The sequence below is a fragment of the Sapajus apella genome, unplaced genomic scaffold (assembly GCF_009761245.1).
Source record: "Sapajus apella isolate SASKATOON/1434 unplaced genomic scaffold, GSC_monkey_1.0 scaffold87, whole genome shotgun sequence".
Taxonomy (NCBI): Eukaryota; Metazoa; Chordata; class Mammalia; order Primates; family Cebidae; genus Sapajus; species Sapajus apella.
In genome coordinates this window covers 4,671,235-4,695,722 of record NW_022437027.1, presented here as the reverse complement: position 1 = coordinate 4,695,722, position 24,488 = coordinate 4,671,235, and the positions used below count along the sequence as shown (strand labels likewise).

The 24,488-nt window shown below is 38.1% G+C and overlaps 1 protein-coding gene across 6 annotated transcripts in view; it reads left to right on the top strand.

The window, feature by feature from the left end:
• The window catches only part of SGMS2 (sphingomyelin synthase 2), an 84,719-nt gene that overhangs the window by 19,772 nt on the left and 40,459 nt on the right, over nucleotides 1–24,488 (top strand). For 2 of the 6 annotated variants that reach the window (XM_032254831.1, XM_032254830.1), the window contains exon 2: nucleotides 13,653–13,733. The exons of 2 other annotated variants lie outside the window; for them this stretch is intronic. The gene's annotated coding sequence lies outside the window, so the exon portion shown is untranslated. Of the gene's footprint in view, nucleotides 1–5,568; nucleotides 5,909–13,652; nucleotides 13,734–24,488 lie in introns of those variants that run through there. 2 more of the 6 variants (XM_032254834.1, XM_032254832.1) reach the window with 2 other exon arrangements.

Here is a 24,488-nt window from a genome sequence, read left to right as displayed (position 1 = left end):
TGGTGAAACCCCGTCTCTACTAAAATTACAAAAAATTAGCTGGGCTTGGTGGCGTGTGCCTGTAATCCCAGCTACTCAGGAGGCTGAGGCAGGAGAATTGCCTGAACCCAGGAGGCGGAGGTTGCGGTGAGCCGAGATCGCGCCATTGCACTCCAGCCTGGGTAACAAGAGTGAAACTCCATCTCAAGAAAACAAGGCCTTAAGTTTGGTTTTAAATGGTGTACTTGAACCTGCTACTAAAATTTTATTTGTGAAAAAATCTTAGGGTTGACTATAGACTCACTTTTTTTTTTTTTTTTTTTAATGAAAACGTCCTCCTTTTTTCTACAAGTAATTAGCTGTTCTGGCATTCTGAGAATCCTTTGATCTCTTCAGCTTGAAGAAATATTGACAAAATGCTTAATTTGAATAATTTGTCCTCAAAAACATTTTTACTGATTTATATGAGAGTTGATTATATTCTAAAGAGAATTTAGATTGAGACTTTAAACATACCTCAAATTTAACAAATTATTACATGTTTGTTTATAAAACACAGATGTTCCTAATAGTTTCTTAATTTGGTGTTTGGGAGCAGAAGTGGAAGATGTGTGGTGTCAGCTGTGAATTGCCATGGACATGCTTGTCAACAAAGAGAAACCAAATAAGCTGAGTGTCATGGCAACAGAGATTGGAGGAGGAGCTCTGAGGCCAAGTTCTCAGGTCAACTCCGCCCTCTGGGTGCTTTCACTTGAAAAGGCTCAAAGATCTCACATCCTTTGGGTTAGGACTGAAGAGTAAATTTATTGTGCAACAGAGTGCTATGTTATGAAGGGCATTCAAAGTGACCAACTAGGTTCCATTAAGGCTTGGCTGTCTTCTTCCCTGTCTCCTTAAGTCAGGAGCAAGGCAGAGCCCATTGAATTCTAGATGTAATTCACAGAAACCACCAAAAGGTTGTTTGAAATTGAGATGTTTTTATTTAAAATCATGGTATAAAACTTCCATGGAATTTTGAAAATGGCAGAAAATTATTTTGGTGAACCCGCCTGTTATTTCTACAGTTTTCTGTCTTATGGTAGAATCTTATTTGTAGGTATGCTTCATGTTAACTATATTCCTAGTTGATGCGTAGTTTTAAGAGGTGATTAAAATACCTCTTTTTAAAATCATCTTGCATTTGGCCGGGTTGGGTAGGGCATGTAACTAAAGTGGCTAGGGGTGTTAACAAAAAATAAAGTGTCGGACGGACATGGTGGCTCACACCTGTAATCCCAGCACTTTGGGAGGATGAGGCTGAAGGATCACATGAGCCTAGGAATTTGAGACCAGCCTGGGTGACTTAAGGAAAGCTCATCTCTACAAAAAGTAAAAATAAAATTAGCCAGGCATGGAGGCACACACCTGTGGTCCCAGCTACTCTACTGGAGAGTCCAAGGTGGGAGGATCACCTGAGCTCAGGAGGCCGAGGCTGCAGGGAGCTGTGATTGTGCCACTGTTCTCCAGCCTGAGCAACAGAATGAGACCCTGTCTCCAAAAGAAGTCTCTACTCTCGTTAAAACTTAATTTTAGATTCTAAAATGTACCAATGAAATGACAGCCCATCTCTTCAAAGAGTTCATGTTTAAATGGGATTTAACCAGGTTTATAGTCAAATGCTGATTAAGTTCCTTTCAGGTGCTAATTGGTATAGCCTTTGATCTGTCTTAGTTCCTAAAGGACACTGGACCATGTATTCTTCTTAAACTTGGGAGAGAGTTAATACCACTTGTGGCAGATGAGTGTAGCTCTGCTAGAAAAGAGGCTTTGAAGTCTTTTGTGTCCCCTCAAGTCAGGGCGAGCCAGAGCCCATACATGCAAGAGGAGTTTTGCTGAGCCAGGAAAGAGAACTAATCAGGAAAAATGAGATAAGAAGCTGGGCTGAATGCCCCAGGCCAGGGAGCAGCCAGTTATAGAACTCCCTAGAGACTTAGTCTTTTTGACCACAGGATAAGGAGGATGATGTTGTGGCATCCTGCAAGATGCATCTGAGGTCTGGATTAGGAGAACCTTCCTTCTCTGAGGCCCTGAGGAGAACAATCTGGATTTGGTACTGGAAGCAGAAAACACTCAAGGAAAGAGCGATTATCATATGTTGCAGCAGTAGTAAAGGAGCCGATGATCTGAAAGGGAGGAAGAGGAGTGTGTAGCCATTTAGTGAAAACAGGGTTGCTAAGAAGCCTTGTGAGGTGTGTTCTGCACCTTCCTCTGTTGTATATGGTTTGTACCCCAACATTCTTAACATAATCAACTGGTCCCTGAGGGTGCTTTACTATTTTGAACCTAACGGGGACTCACAAGCCAAAGAAAGCATAGGATAACTGTCTCTCCTTGAGGAAAGGTTTTAAAAAAGAGAAACCTGGTTTATAGTATGGTTTCTTGAGACAAGCAGCTGGGAAACTGTCTAATTAGGGGCACTATTAAAGTGAATCTTGAGCTACAAGTATGTTCTTAAGGGATGTCCAAAAGATGTCATTTTGGCAGTAAAGCAAGTCTTAGGCATTGTTTCATCAGGGTACAATTTTGTAGATGCTTGTTAAGGCCTTGAGTTAAGCTTTCCTACATGTGCTTGTGTTGTACACAATGAGGGATAAGGTGTACCCTGCCATTTGTTATATAAAGCGTCACCTTCATGAATATGTATGTTGAATAGGAAAGCTATAGGAGGCAGCGATGGAGTTACAGATCTAAACGTTATGCCGCAAAATGGAATGCTGCCCTGACCACAAATGTTGTTTCATCAACATTAAGCTGCATTTAGAATGCTCTTTACTTTTAGAAGGCTTAAGTGCTTTCGAATTATAAGGCAAATTTAGATCAGTGATTGTATTTGAGCAGATTGTCATTATTCTTAAAGCTTTCCCCACCTAACTAGGGATGGGGAAAGCTGTTTTTCATTAATGTTTGGGTATTGCTCTGCAGCTTAAATCACACAATTGGAGTATTTCTTGTTTTACTTTTTGAAAACAGATTATTGCTGTCTTAGTTATTACTAAGAGTTTATAGCTAATTCTGAGAAGGCCTTTTTTTTCTGGTAAATTCTTAGGCGTTTTTAAAAGAGCAGTTACAGATTTACAGAAAAAATGAGCAGAAAGTACAAAGTTCCCATAAGCTATATCCCTACCCCTCAGTTTCCCACATTAATGTAGTAAACTTTGTACAATTAATGAGCCATTGTGATACATTATTATTAACCAAAGTCAGTAGTTTAGAGTTCACTTTTTATATTGTACATTCTATGAGTTTTGAAAAATATGTAATGACATGTAGCTCTCATTGTAATACTATATAGAGTGTTTTCACTGCCCTAAAAAATCTGTCCTCTGCCTATTCACTCCTCCCCAACCCTCAGCCTCTGGCAACCGCTGACCTCTTTACTGTCTCCATAGTTTTACATTTTCCAGAATTTCATGTAGTTGGAATCATACAGCATATAGCCTTTTCAGATTGGCTTCTTTCATTTAGAAATTTGCATTTAATGTTTCTTTATGTCTTTGTAGTTTGAAACAGCTCATTTCTTTTTAGCACCGAATAATAATACTGCTTTGCATGATGTACCATAGTTTGTTTACTCATTTACCTATTGAAGGACCTCTTGGTTGTCTCCAGTTTTAGGCAATTATGAATAAAGTTGCTATAAACATTTGTGTGCAGGTTTTTGTGGGGACAAAAGTTTTCAGTTCATTTGAGTAAATACCAAGGAGTACCATTGCCTTGTCTCATAAGACTCTGTTTATACTGTCTTCCAGAGTGGGTGGATTATTTTGCATTCTCACCAGCAATGAATGAGAGTTCCTGTTGCTCCACATTCTTACCAGCATTTGGTAGTGTTAGTATGGATTGTAGGTGTATATATAGTTGTATCTCATTATTGTTTTCAAATTGCAACTCCCTAATTACATACGATATTGAGCATCTTTTCATGTTTTTTTTTTTTTCTTTGCCATCTGTATGTCTTAGATGAGGCACCTGTTCAGATATTTTGCCCACCTTTTAATTAGGTTATTTTTGTTGTTGTGTTTTAGGAGCTCTATTTATATTTTGGATATGTCTTTTATCAGATATGTATTTTGCAAATACTTTCTCCTAGTCTGACTTGTCTTCATTTTCTTAACAGTGTCTTTCTTAGAGTAGAAGTTTGTAATTTAATGGAGTCCAACTTATCAATTTTTTTCTTTGGTGCTTTTGGTGTTACATCTAATGACCTATTGTCAGACCTAAGGTCACTTAGATTTTCTCCTACGTGGAAGTCCAGTTCAGCACAATTTCTTGAAAAGACTATCCTGAGAAGCAGTGCTTTCAACATGCCAGAAACAGATGGGTTCTCTAAGGGAATGCATAATTTCTGCTGGGGTTCCTTGTGTTCCCTCTGTAAACCTTTCATGAAGTTTCATAGAACAGAGAGCCATGTCTGCAGGAAGGTACAATGCATTGCCTTTCTCCTCCATCATGTCCGAGAGCACTCCTGTCCAGCAAAACTGACTACAATGATGAAATGTTCCATAATTTTGGACTGTCAAGTACAGTAGCCACAAGCTACATGTGGCTATTGAGTACTTGAAATTCGGCCAGTGTGACTGAGGAACTAAATTTTACATTTTAATTAATTTAAATTCAAACTTACGTAGCCCCATGTACCTTGTAGCTGTTGTATTGAACAGTCTAGCATTAGAAAGTTAGAACAGATTTGAGAGACTCTTAAGTCAGTGTCTTCATTTTTTTTTTCTCTTTCAACAAATACTTGATAATATCTACTATGTACTAGGAGATTTTTGGGTTCTGGGGGTATAGATGAACTGCAAATTCTGGTTGAGTTCACTGTGGGCCGTAGAATCAAAGTGACTTTTTAAAGATCACAATTGACTTTTTAAAGATCACAATGTCATAATCCCAATTAAAACCAGATTTCCTAATTGTAATAAATATTTTTTTGCCCATGATCCTTTCCCCAGAAAGCTCCTTGGCTCCATGTTTTCATCGTATTTCTCGCTGCTCTCAATTACGCAAATTATATTATTCCATTATTACTACATTATTATAATTTAACCAACGTGCATGAAAAACAAAGTGAAAAATGAATGTTGTATCCCCACTGGGAAGCATACACGTGTGATATAGTTTGGACATGTGTCCCCAGCTAAATCTCATGTTGAATTATAATCCCCAGTGTTGGATGTGTGGCCTGCAGGGAGGTGATTAGATCGTGGTGATAGATTTTTCATGAATGGATTAGCACAATCTCTTGGTACTGTTCTCACAATAGTGTGGTCTCAGAAGATCTGGTCATTTAAAAGTGTATGGCATCTCCCCTCTCACTGTCGCTTGCTCCTGCAATGGCCATGTGATGTACTTGCTCTTCCTTTACCTTCCACCATGATTTTAAGTTTCCTGAGGCCTTTCCAGAAGCCAAGCAGATGCCAGCATAATGCTTCCTGTAAAGCCTGCAGAACTGCAATTAAGCCTCTTTTCTTTATAAATTACCCCATCTCAGGTATTTCTTTATAGCAATGCAAGAATGGACTAACACAATGTGCTTACGTTTCCCTTAATACATTTTATTTGTTTAGAAATGTGATGGAAAACTGGTATTGTTTATTATCTCTAAGATTTTTTGCAAAGATAAGAATTATACTTTAATTTTTCCTATAGCAAGCTTTAGATTCTTTAGGGAGGTTAGGGAAAACCTTGGAGGTTCTCTTTCTCATGTGCTAAACCTCATCCTTCTCTTGAAGGTGCCATATTCTGAGATCAAGGGGGCATCCAAGGTATCTAGCTCAGGAAAAGTGATGTAGCCACTGCAGATGACATTAGTAACATTTATTCCTTTCACTTTCCCTTCCGGTAGTGCCTGAGGTGTAGCCTCTGACCTTGCATGCCTTAGAAGTCTGAGGTAAAAGCTTGTGACTGACCTATTTACATGGTCAGCATCACCATCCCATTTTGTGACAGCCCATTAGAGCTTGGGTGGTTTCTGAGGTTTCCCTGGCAGGTCCTCTGATTTCCATCTTGATGCTCACCCCAAATGCGATCATTTTCCCAACTTCTGCGGGCTTTGCTTTATCTTCCTTTATGTTGCTCAAGATTCAGTTGCACAACCTTCTACTAGTGTACCCCTCATTTCACTTTCTTTTCTCTTTCTCCAGTGATTCCTGGCACTTTAGTAATCTCTTCTATGTGGACACCAGATAACTTCTTGGAATCCTGAATATTTAGTTTCTTGACTTCCATTTTGTTCTCTCTACATGGCACCCTCCCTCCAAGACTTAAAAGAAGACTTTAAAGACTTTGCTTTGTGAAACAGAGGTTTTTATAAATATGCTAATATGCAACTTGCTTTCTGATTGCTGGGAAGGAATGTTGGAAACCTGCAGGGCATGGACGTCTACGGTCCGTGCAGTGTTCATGGTACACCTGGTGGAAGTCTTTCTAAGAGTTATGACAAGTACAAATCATTCATCTTTCAAACCAGTTTCTCACAAGAGAAGCAAACTCCTCCTGATAACTACGGAGGAGACTAGAGTAAGCAACCTCTTAGAAATCTTAAGAACAAGGACAACAAAAGATTAGGAGGGAGGAAAATAAAAACTAAGAGGACATGGATTGCCAACCAAGTAATCCAGGTAATTACCATCCAGGCAACAAGAGACTTAGATGGCTAGAAAGCTGAAGGGCACTGCCTAACCTGGATAGTTAACAGACTTGGCTCTGGCTGACTTACTTAGGTACAGACATTCTGCACATTCTGTTAACCTACTCAGGTGTATATTCTGCAAGATCCTTATGGTTTTGATAATAACACTTCTGTATATCCTGATGAGTTACTCTGCCCCCCCCACCCCCGGGCAAATGTCCTCTGTCCCTGAACAGAGGGCAGCTTCTCTATAATAACCTCCTCCCAAATTTGCTTCTATCTTAATTCACATTTGTGAGTTAAGTTTCTTGTTTTATTTTTACTTCTAGTTTCATTTCTATTTCAAAGACAGGATTTTATTTGAGCATGAGTAGTAATCATAGCAAATATGTACATTTTCCTTTATTTTTATCAACTATGTAATTAGGCTATATTTAACTGGAGAGGCTGGCCTCTTTGCTACTAGGTGGTACATCACCACAAATGGCATCTTGCTAAAAGGAAGACTTTTAAGGTTCCAGACTGAATGTCTTTTTTTTTTTTTGCTTGCCCCACACACAGTCTGACCAAAATGAAAAAATGAGAGGTGTACTATTTTATCCTTGGAGCATAATGATTTGAAACAGACAATGTGCTTGTCATAATAATTTTTTTTAAAGAGAATGGGACTATGGTAGTTGTTTGGAAATGTGTTTGGGGAGTTTTTGTGTCATTTTTTCTTTTTAACGTTCTAATTATAATAGTGATTCATGTTATTTTAGGAAATGTTATGCCTGGATAAGCAAAATAAAAATTTAAGTTATCTATAAATCTATTATCTGTTAACATTTTGCGTTGTCTTTCTAGTCACGTTTATATTTACACATGCAACTTGTAAAACAGGAGTAATAGGATCACACACATATCATTGTTTTGTGCCCATAAACATATAATGCACCTTTTGTCATCATTCCCCACTAAATGTGATCAGAGCATTTCATTATTCCATTGTATGTACCCACCATGTTTTTTTTTTTTTTTTTTTGACAGTTCTTTATTCTTGGACACTTGTTTCCCCTTTTTTTTTTCCTTTTAAACTGTTATTGGCAATGTCATGGTTAATGTGCTCAGAGCTAAATCTTTGTTCACATTCTTAGGATGTTTATAGAGTATAAGAAATGTGTTTACAGTAGCTCTAAAGAGCAGCTTAATAATTTTATGTTGGAATTTAATATGTGGAAAAAAGGTATCTAACTTCTTTGAGTGTCTTTGCTCACTAGTAAGGTTAAAAACTTTCTCACTTTAAATGTTAAAGTATAAGAGTTTATTTTCTTTTATTGCAGAAGGTTTGAAGGCTTTTGTTTAAAATTATTTAAATAAAATAATAGTATCACTATTACGATACTATATGACCTTCTTGTCATTGCTCATGACTTTAACTTTAGGGGGTTAAGTGTTTGTATACAACAACTTTGTGCCATGAAAGAAAAAACCAGATTGACAATTATCTAGGCCAAAGACCTAACAGAGATTGTAGAAAGCAGAGCTTATGAGACAGAACTTTTTAATAGGTGTGTCAGCCTTTCTGGGCTTAAAGAAAAAGTCTTGTTTCTTGGATATTTTAATTCAGTCTGTGTTGAGCAGAGAGAAGTACAGAGTGGCCTTTCAATATATTTTAAATTTAACAGTCTATAATTAGAAAACACTATTTGAGTTCTTATAATAAACTTTCATTCTGAAAGCACCCATCTAAATTAGTGGGTCATTACTCCCCACTCCTTTTCTCCCTCCCCCTCACAGTCACATTGGCCATAGCTATATCCATGGACCCTGCTTCGGTAATTTTCAGGTTCAAACTTGTGGGTCACTGTTCCATAATATTAAATGATATTAGTGAGGCCTACTCCGTCCCCTTGTAAGATTACTTCAGTGACTTCCTTATCTTGAGGGGAACTGACATGCGACTCTTTAGGGACACATCTTATCTTATAAAGTGGGAGTTAGTCAGTGAACAAATATTTATAACCCTCAATTCTGTGCCAGAAAGCAGAGAATCCGACACATGTGATCCCTTCCCTCACAGAGCTTGCAGTCTGACCGGAAACGGATGAGTAAATCTTGACAAATAATTGACCAATGTTACAGTTAGCAAACTGTGATGTTGGAGAAAATGTATAGAGTAACGTGGAGCAAGGGAAAGGAAACTGAATGTGGTCTGGGATGGTCAAGAAAGGCTTCTCTGAGAACACACAGGGGTGAGTTATAAATGCCATCTCTTGCTCTCCTCCCTTGCAGAAGGCTACATTTAGTGTCCATGAACTGCAAGGGAATTAATCTATTTCTACTCTTTTTAGCAATACTCCACAGGTATTAAAATGAAAATGCATTGCTATAGTTGATTAACCACTAAAAGATTAGTACCATTTTATCTGAGGAAAACATTATTAAATAATTAGCCTTAAGAACAACATATTTTGCCAAATGGAATGAAAAAGGTTGATAAATCACTGGAACATCAGCTTATTCACGGGACTGTGTAATAGCCGTGGAAATTCAACTTTGTCATGTCTTCCATGTACAATATGGGACTATCTGAAGGAACACGGGTCCTCTTCTAGCTAAGGTTTGGATTATATAACTAGTCTTTTAAAGAAAATTTATCTACTGTCCAGTTTACAATAAAATGTAGCTTAAGCATAATAGCTTTTGTAATTTGGAAAAGTTCCATGTTGAACTGTTAGGTAGAGCCTGAGATGACTATGACTAATAGGAATATTCTTCCAAGCTGTCTAATCCCCTGAGATGATTATGGCTGTTCTTTTGCCAGACAATGACTCTAAAGTCCATTAAACTTAAAAACAGATGCTCCTAGGGGGAGTTGCTTTTCAGTGCATCAGGTTACTCAGTGTTTTTATGTGGTTGTGGTGATATTTTGGCCATCTCCTAATGTTAGGGAATTTGTTTCAGAAATCTGGAACTGTCTCCTCCTTAGCTCTGGTTATCAGAAGCATGACAGAGGGAAATGAAAGTAAAAGACAGACTGGAGATATCTGGTGCAGTTGTGAGCTGACCATCAGAGTTGTGTATTTGTATCACATTGCCTTGTCTTCCTCTTAAAGAAATTCTAGAGAGTTATGCCTTGGGGTTTATTGAGAGACATGGTAAAAAACTATCAAATGACATCATATGGTGGTCTTCCCTGGTCTACACTAGTGCTCACTGCCTCTTGTATACCGCCCTGCAGTGAATGTGTTAAAGCTAAGTGTCAAATGCTTTCCTTTCCCTCCTGGAGAACAAAATATGGTTCCCACTCCCCTTCCTCCTAACATATGGAGATACACACATTTTCTTTCTCTCTCTGAGTTTGGAAAATTTTTTTCCCCTCTAGCTACAAAGGAGTTGAGAGCCAAATATGCAGCACGGTTTTAGTCATTTTGCAAGACTTAACTGGTACGCTCTATTTTAGTCATTTAACAAATACATATAATGCGTACTATACACCAGGTGCTGTTTCTGATCTCTATTCGAATTAGCTCCTTTGATTCTTTTTTCTCCATTTATTTCTGCTTTATTCTTTCCTTCCTTATACTAATTTTGGATTTGTTCTTTTCTAGTTCCTTGAGGTGCATCATTAGGTTATTTATTTGGATTCCATGTTTTTGATGTAGGCATATGGTGCTGTAGTATTCCCTCAGTACTGCCTTTGCCTTACCTGTTAGATCCTGGTATGTTATGTTTCCATTTTCATTTATTTCAAGAAATGTTTAAATTTTCTTTAATTACTTCATTGATTGTTCAGGAGGATGTTGTTTAACTTCCATGCATTTGGGCAGTTTCCAAAGTTCTTGTTATTGATTTTTAGTTTTATTCCATTGGAGCCAGAAAAGGCACTTGGATATGATAGTGACTTTTTTGAATTTGTGGAGACTTGTTTTGTGGCCTAGATATGTTCTATTAGATATGTTCTATTCTGGAGAATGTTCCATGTGCTGCTGAGAGGAATGTATATTCTACAGCCGTTGGATGAGGTGTACTGCAAATGCCTGTCAGGCCCATTTGGTCTAGAGTGTACTTTAATCCCAATGTTCTTTATTGACTTTCTGCCTGGATAATCTGTCTGTTACCAAAAGTGGGATGTTGAAGTCCTCTACTATTATTGTATTGCAATCTGCCTCTTCCTTTAGATCTATTATTTGTTTTTATATAACCTTAGATTGTTTTAAGAACCTTGTTAAATTAGTACTGTTATTGTCCCTATTTATAGATGAGGAAACTAAGGCACAGGGAAATTAAGTATTATGCCTGGAGCCACAATACTTAATTGTGGAGTCATGCTAAGTGTGGATTGGGTTTCAGAATCCTTGTTCATAAAAGCTTTGCTGCCTCTGCGGTGATTTGCTACCAGAGCAGGTAGAACGATATTCAGTCCCAGGAGATAGCTCTCCTTCTTCCACTACATCTTGTGATCAAGACCCCTTCTCTGTGTTTACCTGGCTCTCTGATTCTACATTAATCATCTCACAGTACAGGTATTGATCAACTTACGACCTGTGCAACTTATGATCATTCGACTTTACGACCACAGTCGCTAGCCACGACTGCTCCGCGTCTGGCAGCGCAAACGTTGCCCAGCTGGGCGTACGACAGTGCGGACCAGCTTCCGGCAGCACTACCATCTCCGCGTGCACCGTTTCAACTGTACATATAGCCTACTCAACTTACGACCAAATCATGTTACGACCGGTCTGTCGGAACCAATCGTGGTCGTAAGTCGAGCACTAGCTGTAGTATTTTGCAGTTGTTGTTATATAATTTACTTTATTCCTTTGTGAAATTGTATAGTCTACATATACATTAAAATAAATCATGAACTTCTAAAATACTATTTAAAATGAATGTAGTCTTAATGTAACACCATGCTAAGATGTATACAGGAAGAGATTTTGGAGTAGTAAGCTTGAATTTGTTTTACATTCCAGTATCTACCCTTTTGTCCGTTCTCCTTTTTGACAAGGGCCCACATTTTCAGCTTAACTAGATGAAAAGCTCCAGGTTTGGCCATGTAACTGAATAAATTCTATAAGCTGACAATATTAGAAATATCATTAATACCATGCACTAAACAATTGTAATTGTCCACAGACTTAGAGCACAAAAGCAACTACTGCTTTAATTTTATTTGCTGAATGGAGTGAGTAGGTTTGGTAGGTGGAGTCAAGAGAGGGTAATAACTGGAGAAGGGTTCCAAATGAAATGAGACAAACTCCAAGGACGGGGTGGTCTTTCCAGAGGCGTAAATGTGTCCCACAGGGAGTGTAGTGTACAGTATCCGAAGCGTAAAACTAAACTGCTTCTCCTTTTTAATGGGGTCTAGAAATGCTGACTGGAATATAGCATTTTGAGCCAGTTGAAGTTTATTTCATCTCTTTACAGCATTTCAGATATTCTTTTGTTCTTTTATAACAGTTTTACTGAGATATAATTCACATACCACGAAACTGGCCTTTTTAAAGTATACAAATCTGTAGTTTTTAGTATATTCACAGAGTTGTGCAACCATACCCACTCTTTAATTCTAGAATATTTACTGCACTTCAGAAGAAACCCTGTACCCATTATCATTCACTTTCCATTCTCTTCTTCCCCCAGCCCTTGGCAACCACAGATCTGTCTTTATGGATTTGCCTATTCTGCACATTTCATATAAATGGGATCTTATACCATGTGGTCTTTGTATCTGGCTTCTTTCCCTTAGAATAATGTTGTCAGGATTCATTCATGCTGTAGTGTATATTCCTACTTTATTCCTTTTTGTTGCCCAATTAATATTACAGGAGTTTGCCACATTTTGTTTATCCATTTAATAGTTGATGGACATTTGGGTTCTTTCCACTTGGAGGCCATTATGAATAATGCTGTTGTGAATGTTTGTGTACAGTTTTTGCTTGGACTGGTGGCTTCATTTTTCTTGGGTATATACCTAAGAGTGACACATTTGTTCTTGAGTTTCTTCCAAGAGTTGAGTATTTTTGATGAATATGGGATCTCACCTAAAAAATCAATTTCTGGTTGCAGATGAGTGTACATCCTGCAGTTGTTAAACATAGATTTTAATGAAATTTCTTAGGGAATTAAAAAACATACATGTATGCACCGTTGGGTAGTCTCAGGCTGTACTCTTTGGATATTCATACTGTGGTTCTATGAACTATAGACTTCTGGCCAGTGGCATATATTTTGCATCCACCCACAAGGCAAATTTCAACTAGTTAAAAAGTCATTAAAAAACTGCAGCAACTGTATGGGTTTCAAAGCCAGTCTTCCTCCATTTAGTACAAGGTGACAGATTATGCACAGCATATCAACCTAAGTTTCTGTGCACATCAACCCTGTATATATGTGGTTCTTCTGCTGTCCTGTAAAGCCCTCTGCCCTCCTCTTCCCTTCTCTATGCCCAGTTCACAATACTCTGGTAGTGCTTGCCTTTCCATTGTTTTTACCTTCCTGGCTCATTCCTGCCTCTGGGCCTTTGGGCCAGCTGCTCCCTCAGCCTGGCTTACTCTTGTTTTGGAGCTGGCCGCCACTCCCTAAACCTTATTAAGTCTTAAGGATCGCCTCAGAAAGGCTTCCCTGACCACTTGCTCTACATCAGCCACACCAGCCTTCCCCTGACTCTGGCTGACTTTTCTGAGTGGCATTGACTGGTCTTCTTGTTTATCTGTGTGTTCCAATGTTAGAATGTGAACATAGGAGGGAAGGGAATCTGCCTGCCTGCCCTGCTCCAACTTTAAACAGGGACTGGCAGGTGTTAAGTAAATGTTAGTGGAATGAAGGGCTGAGTTGCTCATCTTGTCCTGGAATGCCAGTACCTGTTTTCCTGGTAACTCTCCTAGAGGCCAGTATCAGAGAGCTCTAGGAGGGCAGCATTAGAGGGCTCCTCATTTCACCTCCACCCTTAGAAGACTAGCAAAACATAGCAACAAACCCTCATTCTTATTTAACCTATGACTTTTTCTTCCCTTAGACCTGTCATCCTCTGGCCCTAACACTCTTCTTGGAAAGGATCTGCCAGATACTGGGAGTATTGACTGCTGCAAGGACCAAGGTGGGATTTGCTGTGCTCCGTGTGGAAACAGTAGGTTTGGTGTTGCCTGCTGCTATAGCGTGCGTCTAACTTGCGTCAGCTGAAGGTCGGCTGTCTTCTCGGTTATCCTGCAGCTCCACTGCTGTCTTCCCCTCTCTCATTAAGACATTTCATAAATGCCTGAACTCTGAGAATTTTTACTTTATCCTCTGAAGAGTCTTACATTTCAGGCTCTTTCAGATGAGTGGACATTTTCTCAGTCTTGGATTGCCATTTTAAATGACAGCCAGAGAAACAGAGGTAACCCCAAAACTGCCTAATCTCTTTGCATTACTGCCAAAAGAGAGTACTCAGTTAACTGTCTCAACCATGCCTTAAGAAAACAGAAAATATTCAAAGACATATCAGTCAGCCATGCACCCTTGAGCAACAGTACTGAAATTATTACTAGCAAAGTTATTCTGTTTTTATAGTTATCTAAACCAAAATTAAAGAGCTGCAGTAGTTATACGCATTCAATGCCCACTGAGGAGAAAGAGATTTTGCTTTCTGTGGTTGAAGCTGTGCAGCTCAGTTCACTGCCTAGAGTACTTTGAATTTAATTTCAAGTATAATTTTATTCTTGAAAGTAAAAATAGCAGTTGCATTTTTTAGTGCAAAAGATTTTCTCTTTTCCTGCTGTATCTCTGGACATCTTACGACTAGGGCTCATTTGACCCTGATGATAGCTGTTTTTTGTTTTTTTGTTTTTTTTTTTTTTTTCTCTTTTTATCCATTACTGGCTAGCGTGGTGTTTGCCTAAGAAGATTTCCAGCCTAAGAAAGACACCACGGCCACGTAATCCCAAATTATTTAAAATAAATGTTTGTGGGTAGTTAAGATTATTCAGCACAGTATTCTATAGCATTATTTGTTTTCTGTGAAATTCACAATAATTCTAAGAATGTTGCTAAGGTTGGAATGCCTATTTTAAGCCGGTACTAGAAATGGCAGCTGTTTCAAAATATTTGACACCATTGATATCTTTCCCTTTGTCTGGTGGTGTCTGTCTCATTGAAGCTGAGTGAAGAAAAGAATTCATTTATTCAACAAATACTTACTGAACGCTTTCTGTGTGCCAGACATTCATTTCAGTGTTGCGAATGAGGCAGTGAACAAAACAAAATCCTTTCATGAGCTTTAAGAAAACTCTCAAATATCCTCAGCCCACAAACCAGAGCAGAGAGGCTCAGAGGACTCGCCTCGCTCGCAGGTATTCTGGGAAAACCCCCTCCAGGATGGCAGATGGGCACAAGCAGGAAAGGAGACAGCGGAACCCTGATTTGGAAAATAAAGCAGTCTTATGTTCTAATTTAATCATTGCAGAATTTTAGAAGCGTGTTAAAATAATACACCATAAAAAGGTACTAGGTTGATATTACTTGGGCTTAAAAAATAAAGGATTACTGGTTTTTTTTTCCCTTTTTAATGTCCCACACACTTGATGTAAGGATTACTTTTTAAGTATACCATATTCATACATTTTTTCGCATTCACAGAGTCTGCCCAAATTCTGCCTCCACCATCCTCTCAGCATCTGTCATTGTCTAATGCATCTTTCCAGAATTTGTTTATGCATAAATAAGCAAATAGGAGTATTAATTCCTATTTGCCCCCTTTATAATGTAAAAGATAGCATACTATATTTCTTGGCAATTTATGTTTTTTTTCCTTACAATATATGTAGGAGGATTTTATAAGTGAATACTAAGATACTTTCCTTATTCTCTTTTTTAAAGCAGTTATGGAGTAACAGAGTCCATTTATGGATGTACCACAGTTAAAATAGTGATCTGTTTTTGGACAACATTTGGGTTGCAGCCAATTGTTCACTCTTAAACAATATTGCAGTAAGTAACTGTATGTAGGTTCTTTTGCATGTATGCAATATATCTATATAAACTTGTAAAGTAGAATTGCAGGTCATAAGGTATAAATTGCCTATCTGAGAGGAAGGTTTTCTTATTACCCGTCTACTAGAAACTTGTGAGAGTACCTGCTGTCATCAGGGTCTGGATATTTTACCAATTCTCATAGCTTAAATACCAGACTGGGTTGTGTGCCTTCGCAGTGTGTTCTTATAGCATCCTGAACCTTCAATTATCTAAACATTTATCTCCCTGTGCGATAATGATTTGTTTGTTTCTCCAACTAGACTGCAAGCTTTCAGAGGCCAGGGATAAGGTCTGTCTCATTCACCTGACCATAACAGACATTCACATATCTAATGAAGTTTAAATAAATTTTCAAAAGATGAGACAATTAGTGGTAATTTAGCTGTCAGAGTATACAAATGCAGTAAACTGGCTTGCTGTCATAGATGGGGCTCTTCTGCTATTTAATTATTAGAAATCTTCAGTTACAGCATGGGAACAAACATTCTTTTATGTTACTGAAATTTATATTAAACAGGTAGTTGGCAACAAATTCGTGAGCCAATTATCTGCTGGCAATTTGATTTCCCAAGACCTAAACCCTATTTTCGGAATCTGAAGAACTAAGCTTTCTATTTCCGGTTATCTGCATGAGCCGAAACGTTTTACAGGGCTTCAGGAGGTCCACCTATTAACTACAAACCGCAGAGTGCAAAAACCTGCTTAAGAGACATGATTAAGGACTTTGAAATATTTTGGAGGGTGATTCAACCCACTTACTTCTTGCCACTAGTAATTGCAGCCTATAGTTAGCCAGTTCTAGATAATGAGAGTACTGTTTCCTTAAATCTGTTATGGACTTTGGTGGAGTTCAAGAATTTTTTTAATATGGAAAGATTTTTTTCCTTAACTGTGCCTTTCAAAAAGAAAAAATATTTTGGAGGAGTTAAAGGATTAACATATGTTTAAGTCGAAAATCTTTGCTAAGTAAACTCATACCCATTTTATAGCTGTTAAAAAAGTGAAGTAATTAATATCTATGTGATTTTTAATAGTTCTGAATATCAGGTGTACTGAAACCCCAAGGTTAGGTTGAATATTATTGGATGAAAGGAAGAAAGAAGAACATTTTCTAAACAACTTTTGTATCCTCCTGTCCATAAACATTAAGTAAATGTAGAACTCAGGACTTTCCCACTAAGATTAGGAGTAACATTTAAGCACACCCTTGCATCTTACTTTCTTGTTTCCATAGCAGGCATGTCCTCTGACAAGAGCAAAAATGAAACAACAGAAACCCCAGTATTGGGGCGGTGGCAGGGTGGCCTTTTTAAAACCACTTTTCCTCCACTGAATATTTAACGCATAGAAATGACTGGGAAAATAGTGGAGACATAAAATATTAGAGGAAAAGCCGTAACTGTCAGTGAAATTACATGGACTGTAAGCCCAGAGTGTTTTATTCTGGACTTTTGGCTCCTGGAGTAACCTAGGCACACATGCTAACTTAAATTTGAAGACAGACGTTAGTAAGGTGACTTTAGGTCGGCTGTGCTGTATATTTGTCTTCATGACAGTACTGGAGGGTGAATCTCCTTGATTCTGAAGATATTGATATTGTGGTAATCAATTTTTGTTATTAAAAAAAGGGACAGATATGCGAATATATGAAAGAATGAATTCTTTTAGGAATGGCAAGTAATTTCCACGATACCATGTAACTCCTTTCCCTTTTATATGTAAGAACCCTGCAGCTTTGTCTTAAAGTTCTTTTTTCCCCAAAACTCAATAGGAAAAACAGTAGCCTATACTTTGGCAACAAAGAATCTGTTGATTCTGTGTACAGCATAGTGCCTTTTGATTGCTCCTGACTTAAAGAGAATAACTGAAGGAGCATCTACCAACAGTGAGAAAGTGGGAAAGAACAGTGTCAAGTTTAAGCACTAAATCAGCAGTCTAGTGGTGGGAGGACATCGTGCTGAACAGATGTCTGCTTTGTGTCTGACTGTACCTATGCCTGAGTTGTCTTCATCCTGCCAAATACAAACAAGTTACTAGGCAACAGGAGTGATTCATATGCTCTGAACACCTCACTTAATGAAATGTCTAACCACAATATTTCCAGGAAATGCCCCTCTATAAGTCACTGGGCAAGCCTGATAAACATTTGCACAGGCACTGAGGTCAATGACCTAGAGCTTCTAGCTTGTGTGTTAGGAGGTGGGGCCAGCTAATGTTTGGAAGAATGTCACCCTACTGGGCAAACATTGATAGTTACCTACACGGTTACTATGAGGAGGAAGGGTTGGTGACAGGGCCAGGAGAAGTGCAGTCTCTCCCCAGAAGAACTCACCAAGATGGAAATCCACTGCCTTTAGGTCACATTTCTAATTGTAAAAATAGCCCAAGATCCCAGCAAATCACAACATAGCATAGTGGTCAAGAGCCTGGACTCAGATGGGTTCAAATTCTACCTCTGTTGCTTGTTAGATTTCTAACTTTTCATACCTCAGATAGGGGTGGTAATGGTGACTACCCCATAGAGTGGTTTTGTGTATTAATGTTAGTATTTGGGAAACACTGGGACCAGTGTCTATCATAAACTCTGGAGAAGGATTAGCTTGCCCTCCATGCTCCAGACAGCTTCTTGAGAGGTGGGGGCTGAATTGTGAAGGAATGAAGAAAAAGAGATAAGTGAGGTCTTTTCCAAGGATTTATTAATTCTTTTATGATTTTGAGGACTGCAATTATAGAAATTTTAACCATAAATCATTTAAGGAAGCTCTTCAAGGTCTTTCAGCATTATATACTTTGAGAATTATGTATCAAAAAATGACATCAGGGTTATGCAGCAGAAAGGCCATGTGATCATGGAGCATTGCTTTAGGGCTTCCAGTGGATATGTAATGATCTGAAGCTAGATAGGGGTTTTGCTCTACTGTTTTTTACTTCTGTTATAACCCCCTTTTTATATGAGATATAAGAAAAATGCAATCACAAAAAGTAAACCACAGTAAGTCAGATGAAATTTTTGGGCTCTGTGTCACATATGGAAGCCATAATTATACAGACACATTAGTGACTCACTTAGGAAAAGAAAGGTACCTGAAGCTGTCTGGGAAAGGGTAAGATAATTCTGGTGTCTTTGAGTGTGTGGGCTGCCACATTCATTCAACAGCTATTCTAGGGCCGGGCTGCAGGTTCTTGGCTAGCGACCAGCTACACCAACACAAATATGACATGGACTCTGTCCTTGCAGCTCATAACCAGCAGAGGAGATAGCCCTGTGTAAGCAGTGAACTTTAAAACCCTGTGCTGGGCTAAAGCGATGTGTAGGAGCATAGGTACAGGGAGAAAGCCAATCGCATTCAATCTCAATCTGATCCTTAAGAGTTCTAATTTCCCTTGAATTTATTTTTGGAAGGGAAATCAGAATGCTAGAGAATTGTGTTGGAAATGTTTCACCACATGACAGGCTAGTGGCTCCTCAGTTCCTGAACCTTGTTTTGTAGCAGTGATTAAACCCTGTCCTGAAAGAGTGGTGGCATTAGGAGATGCAGTGGAGAGTAAAAGTAATTGGAAACGTTCGTCCTGAACTTGTAGAGTCTCTCTCTGGTTCTGTCTTGGCTGACTGAGAGATGGTGGTGTTTCCCAAGGAAGTAGTTGGTATAAAAGTCAAAAGGATGAAAGGATTAGGGAGTGACTCTCAGGGTTACCTCAAAAGCCAGTCATAATAGTTAATTTTGAATTCTGTAGAAACTCTGGTCAGTGGTACAACATAAGTACATGATGCTTTATTCAATAACTATAAAGATTTCTTTTAAAATACATATTTTTAATTGGCAAATAAAAATTGTATATTAAGGTGTATAACGTGATATAATGATTTATTTATTGCCAAAATCACGGACTAGTGACTTAAGGTTAACTTTTCAATCTCTACAAAAAGGAGAAAGTCCATTGAACTATAAAATTTCTCAGCTTTCCTTTAAGTCACAATACAGAAAGCACTTACCTGAATTTAATGTTGAAGGCAGAATCCCTGTTTTATATGCAATCTTATACCTTGAATAACTTTCTATAAGTGTATGTTGGTTTGGGGAAAATGCATTTAAGTTTGGTTTATTTTATGAATAACCTAGAGGCTTTTCTATTTTATTACCATTTACATGAATTTAGATTTTCAGTCTTTCATCAGGTATCTTTATGTTACTTGGTAGAAAACTGTATTAACATTATTCATAAAATATTACTGAACAAACATAACCTTTTCAAAAATAGCCATAAATAATGCTTCAAATAATTCAAATAAAAAAGCTTTGCTAGAATTCACATTGTTTATATTTGTTCCAAAAAGCATTTGAGATAGGAATTTATAGTTTTAATTAACAGAGTTCTAAAACATAATCAGCTGCTTTCTCAAAGCTATCTGACTTAGGAGTGTGTGTCATGTATGATGTTAGGACTGGAATAGTCTGCAACCCAGAAAAAAATACACAATCTGGGATTGCTAATCTGTTACCAGAGAGGTCTCATCTAGCTTGTTACTGTAAATTGTCTATCTTGGCCGGGCGCGGTGGCTCAAGCCTGTAATCCCAGCACTTTGGGAGGCCGAGGCGGGTGGATCACGAGGTCAAGAGATAGAGACCATCCTGCTCAACATGGTGAAACCCCGTCTCTACTGAAAATACAAAAAAATTAGCTGGGCATGGTGGCGCGTGCCTGTAATCCCAGCTACTCAGGAGGCTGAGGCAGGAGAATTGCCTGAACCCAGGAGGCGGAGGTTGCGGTGAGCCGAGATCGCGCCATTGCACTCCAGCCTGGGTAACATGAGTGAAACTCCGTCTCAAAAAAAAAAAAAAAAAATTGTCTATCTTTAAACATTAATAATAATGGAATTGGTAGTTTAAATCAAAATATGTAATTTCAGATTACTTGGGATATTGTCATATTTCAATGTTAGGTATTTTGGAAAAGGCCTTTTAAAGCACCAACTATTTATAAACACTAATCAGTTTATACTAATTGGTATTATTCTATTTCCTGATTTTGAATCTTCATCTGTATATTGGTCAGTTAGCATTATAAAGCATAACACTTTACTCTTTTATATTCTTTCTTGCTGGCCTCTGAGCTCACCCAATAATTTTTCTATCGTTTAACCTTCTAATTAACCATCTCGTGTTCTAGGGAGTATGACCTTTCACCTTCAACTTTATAAAATTATTTTCATTAGCTTTAATGCCTTATTTCTTCTCTAATAAACCTGAATCAGGAGCTCTTCATTAAGATCCTATTTAATTGGTATCAGTCCTGGTGGAAACCCCACCCCCACCCCCATCCCCATAGTTTCCTCTTGTTCCATTCAGACGCCTTAAGTAGTGACTGGAACCTAGTGGGTGATTCTTCCATGAATTTATTTTCCTTCTCATGTGACTTATTCTGACTGTGTGATGGCCATGAGAAATAAAGGTATAGGATCAACTATAATGTGCCAGTGGCCAATTATTTAGCATAGTCTCTTATGTGAGAATGTGATGGGGGTAGGACAGAAGAAACTAAGGACTAAGGAGATTGCATTAATTCTTATCAAGTCAGGGTTATAACCTAGATTTTAGGATTCTAAGATGTTACAATGTGCATTTGACCTGTGTTTAATTTGCTTCTGAGAATAGCAAGGGCATATTGTAGGGGCCATGGTTATTGAATAAACTTTTGTTATCTACTAATAGTAAATTCATATGGACATGTTATCCATAAATTATCTACATCAAGCTAAATAAAAATACCAAATTTTAAAAAACTCTTGGCTGGGTTCGGTGACTCACACCTGTAATCCTAGCACTTTGGGAGGCTGAGGCAGGCAGATCATCTGAGGTCAGGAGTTCGAGACCAGCCTGGTTAACATGGTGAAACCCCATCTCTACTAAAAATACAAAAATTAACTGGGTGTGGTGATGTGCACCTGTAATCCCAGCTACTCAGGAGGCCGAGGCAGGAGAATCACTTGAACCTGGGAGGCAGAGATTGCAGTGAGCCAAGTTTGCACCACTTCACTCCAGCCTGGCCGACAAGAGCAAAGCTCTGTCTCAAAAAAAAAAAAAAGAAAACAATTTGGGAAATATTGGTTTCTCATATAATCAGTCTCATGGTGGTGTTGTGAGCATTAGATCATATGATGGTTAGTACACTCTTTATCAATAAATTATCTTACCCTACTTCTTTTCTTTCTGTGAGACATGGGATTTTTATTTACCTTTCTTAACTTTCTTTAGTGAGAACAGTCACGTATCTTTTCTTTGTTTTTATATAATGATATATTTTTAATATGGCCAAGAGTCTTAGAAATCTAAAGTTATGCTATTATGCTGAGAAAACTATAACCGGAGATTGCAAAATTGCTGACCCAGGATTAATCATGACTTGTTTGTAGCCAAACTGAGAGAAGGATTCTGGTCTCTTGACTTCTGATCCAGGGCTTTGTCATGGCACTATCAGCTTTTAAACTTCTTTAGCCATGGAACCCAGATGTCAGTTGAGATTTTATGTAATCTCTCTAAAATAGAAGGAGAAGCAGAGCTCCTCAATTGAAAGAATGGAGGCCTGAAGACACAAGCACAGATCTCCCCAAGGCTCTGTACTGTAACAGACTGGTCTCTTCTCAACATAGTTCACAACACAGATGAGGTGTGTGGTCCTCCTCTCCTCCTCCAGATATGGTCTAGTTCTTTTCTGTCCCCAATATCTGAAATAAATGTACATGGAAAGGTTTGGGGAGATATCGACCCAGCCTGGGAATCACATTTATAAATGCAGTGCTAGTCTTCCCAGTTGATTCTGGAACATTTTTCCTGTGTGTTGAAAGGAAGCAGCAGGGGAGATGTTGCTATGAGAATCCACTGATGTCTGATGTTGGTTCTTCTGACATAGCAGGGCTGTGCTATACCATTTCCTTTTCTTTGCCGTAAGAATTCACCTTGAAGCTGTGTGCTGTGCTCATTTGTAATGCTTTTCCCAAAGAGGGGTAGAACAGCCTGCTGAGTCAGAGCTACCAAAGTACCAAATGCTGGCTTCACTGCTTACTAGCTGGTGACCTTGGGCAATTTAACTTCATAGAGTTGTGGGGATGATTAAATAAGATAACTAAAGCATTGAGAACTGTGTTTTTGGGCATTTGCATATTATCCTTGTGTGGGAGCCATTCTAGTCTCGGTATTGTTCCAATTTTAGTATATGTGCTGCTGAAGCGATCACAGGCTAATTAAATTTAAATCATTAATAGGATAAGTAGTCAAAATTTTTAAACACTTGGAAAATATTCCAATCTAGTGTTATTAAACTGAAATAAAATATATTTTTGGCAGAGTAAATATAGCATAATAGTGATAAAGCCCAATTAGCTTTGCATGATTACGATATTGATGAAATTGTTTAAAGTATATATTTGTAAATACTTTTCCAAATAAAAGCACAAAATAACAACAAAGCCATACTATAATAATCACTTGGCTTTGCAGTTTAAATTAGATTGTTTAAGTGCTTCGAGAAATTTTCACTTCTACTCAGTTCTGCATGATTTTATTGTTGTAGGTAAGGAAAGCTACCCAAAACAGTCAACCAACATTTCCTACAAAACTCTTTTTGACAGTTGATTTTCAAATTAAGGTTTCTGATTGCACTTCAGTAAAAACCCCTGCAAAGAAAGTATATATTTAGGCAGTTATCTGTTGAAGAGCAATAATGCCCTTGATTAGTGCATTCTTGTTCTTAAAGTCGCTGCCACTTTCAGAGTAAAATGAAGTCTTTTCCTGCTCCTGTAACCATAGGATTCTGGATCCCTATTTTAGAGTTACGATTTTCTTTATCCACTATCCCTTTTGTACCTGTCTTTATCACACCCAGATATTTTTCACATTTGAAAGCTTTATGATTATTAAATATTACATTCAAGTAATTTTGTGCATTTTCTTGCTATTGACAATCTTTGAACAAGTCCGACTTGCACTTACAGAACACCGTTTTTAAGAGGTTTGTATAATTGTGTGTGAATGTAGGTCAAAAGGTAGAAGTAAAGAATAGTAGCCATACTGTGAACATGTTGGGCACAAAGCACCCAAGAGGGGAAGGTTGGTTTCTTAAGAAGCAGAAAATTATAAATTGGTGCTTCTTTTTGAAAGGGAATTTAGGGCAGAGGGGACTCTGGGTTTTGTAACCCAACGGGTAGTAAGTGCTATATTTGAAAGCTCATTTCTAGGTCCAATAGCACATACCAGGCAGTTGTAGCAGGAAAGGCTTGTTGGAGGATGTGACACCTGTGCTGAGAACTGAAGCACCAGAGGCAAGTGTGTAAGCAAGTGGATGGGGGTGGGAAGAAGACTAGTCTGCTAAAACATTTTTATATAACGCGTGGTAAGAGGGGATATTGCATGTGAAGTAAACAGAAATTCAGTAAATATGGTGGAAGCCCAGGATTTAGGGGATGAACAAAAAACCAGTTTCAAAAACTGGGCCTGGAAGCACAGGTAGAGACCAGATTATGAAAAACCTGGTAAGCAATGCTAAGAAACAATAGATGTCAGAAGGACATGCCACCATCTAAAAAACAGTCTTGAAAATAAGTAACTGGATAAAGGTGACCTGACTGGCTATTTGTTTTAAAGAAATTGTGTCAATTTTGTTAGATGTAAAAATGGTGTTTGGGTCATGTTCGGGGGAAAAAAATCTCTATCCTAGAGAAGTATATTGACATATTTACAGATGAAATTACATAGTCTCTGAGATTGTGTCCAAAAAATACAGAGTAGAGGACAGATTAAAAAAAAAAAAAAAAAAAAAAAGAAAAAAATTGTAGCTAATGAGGTTC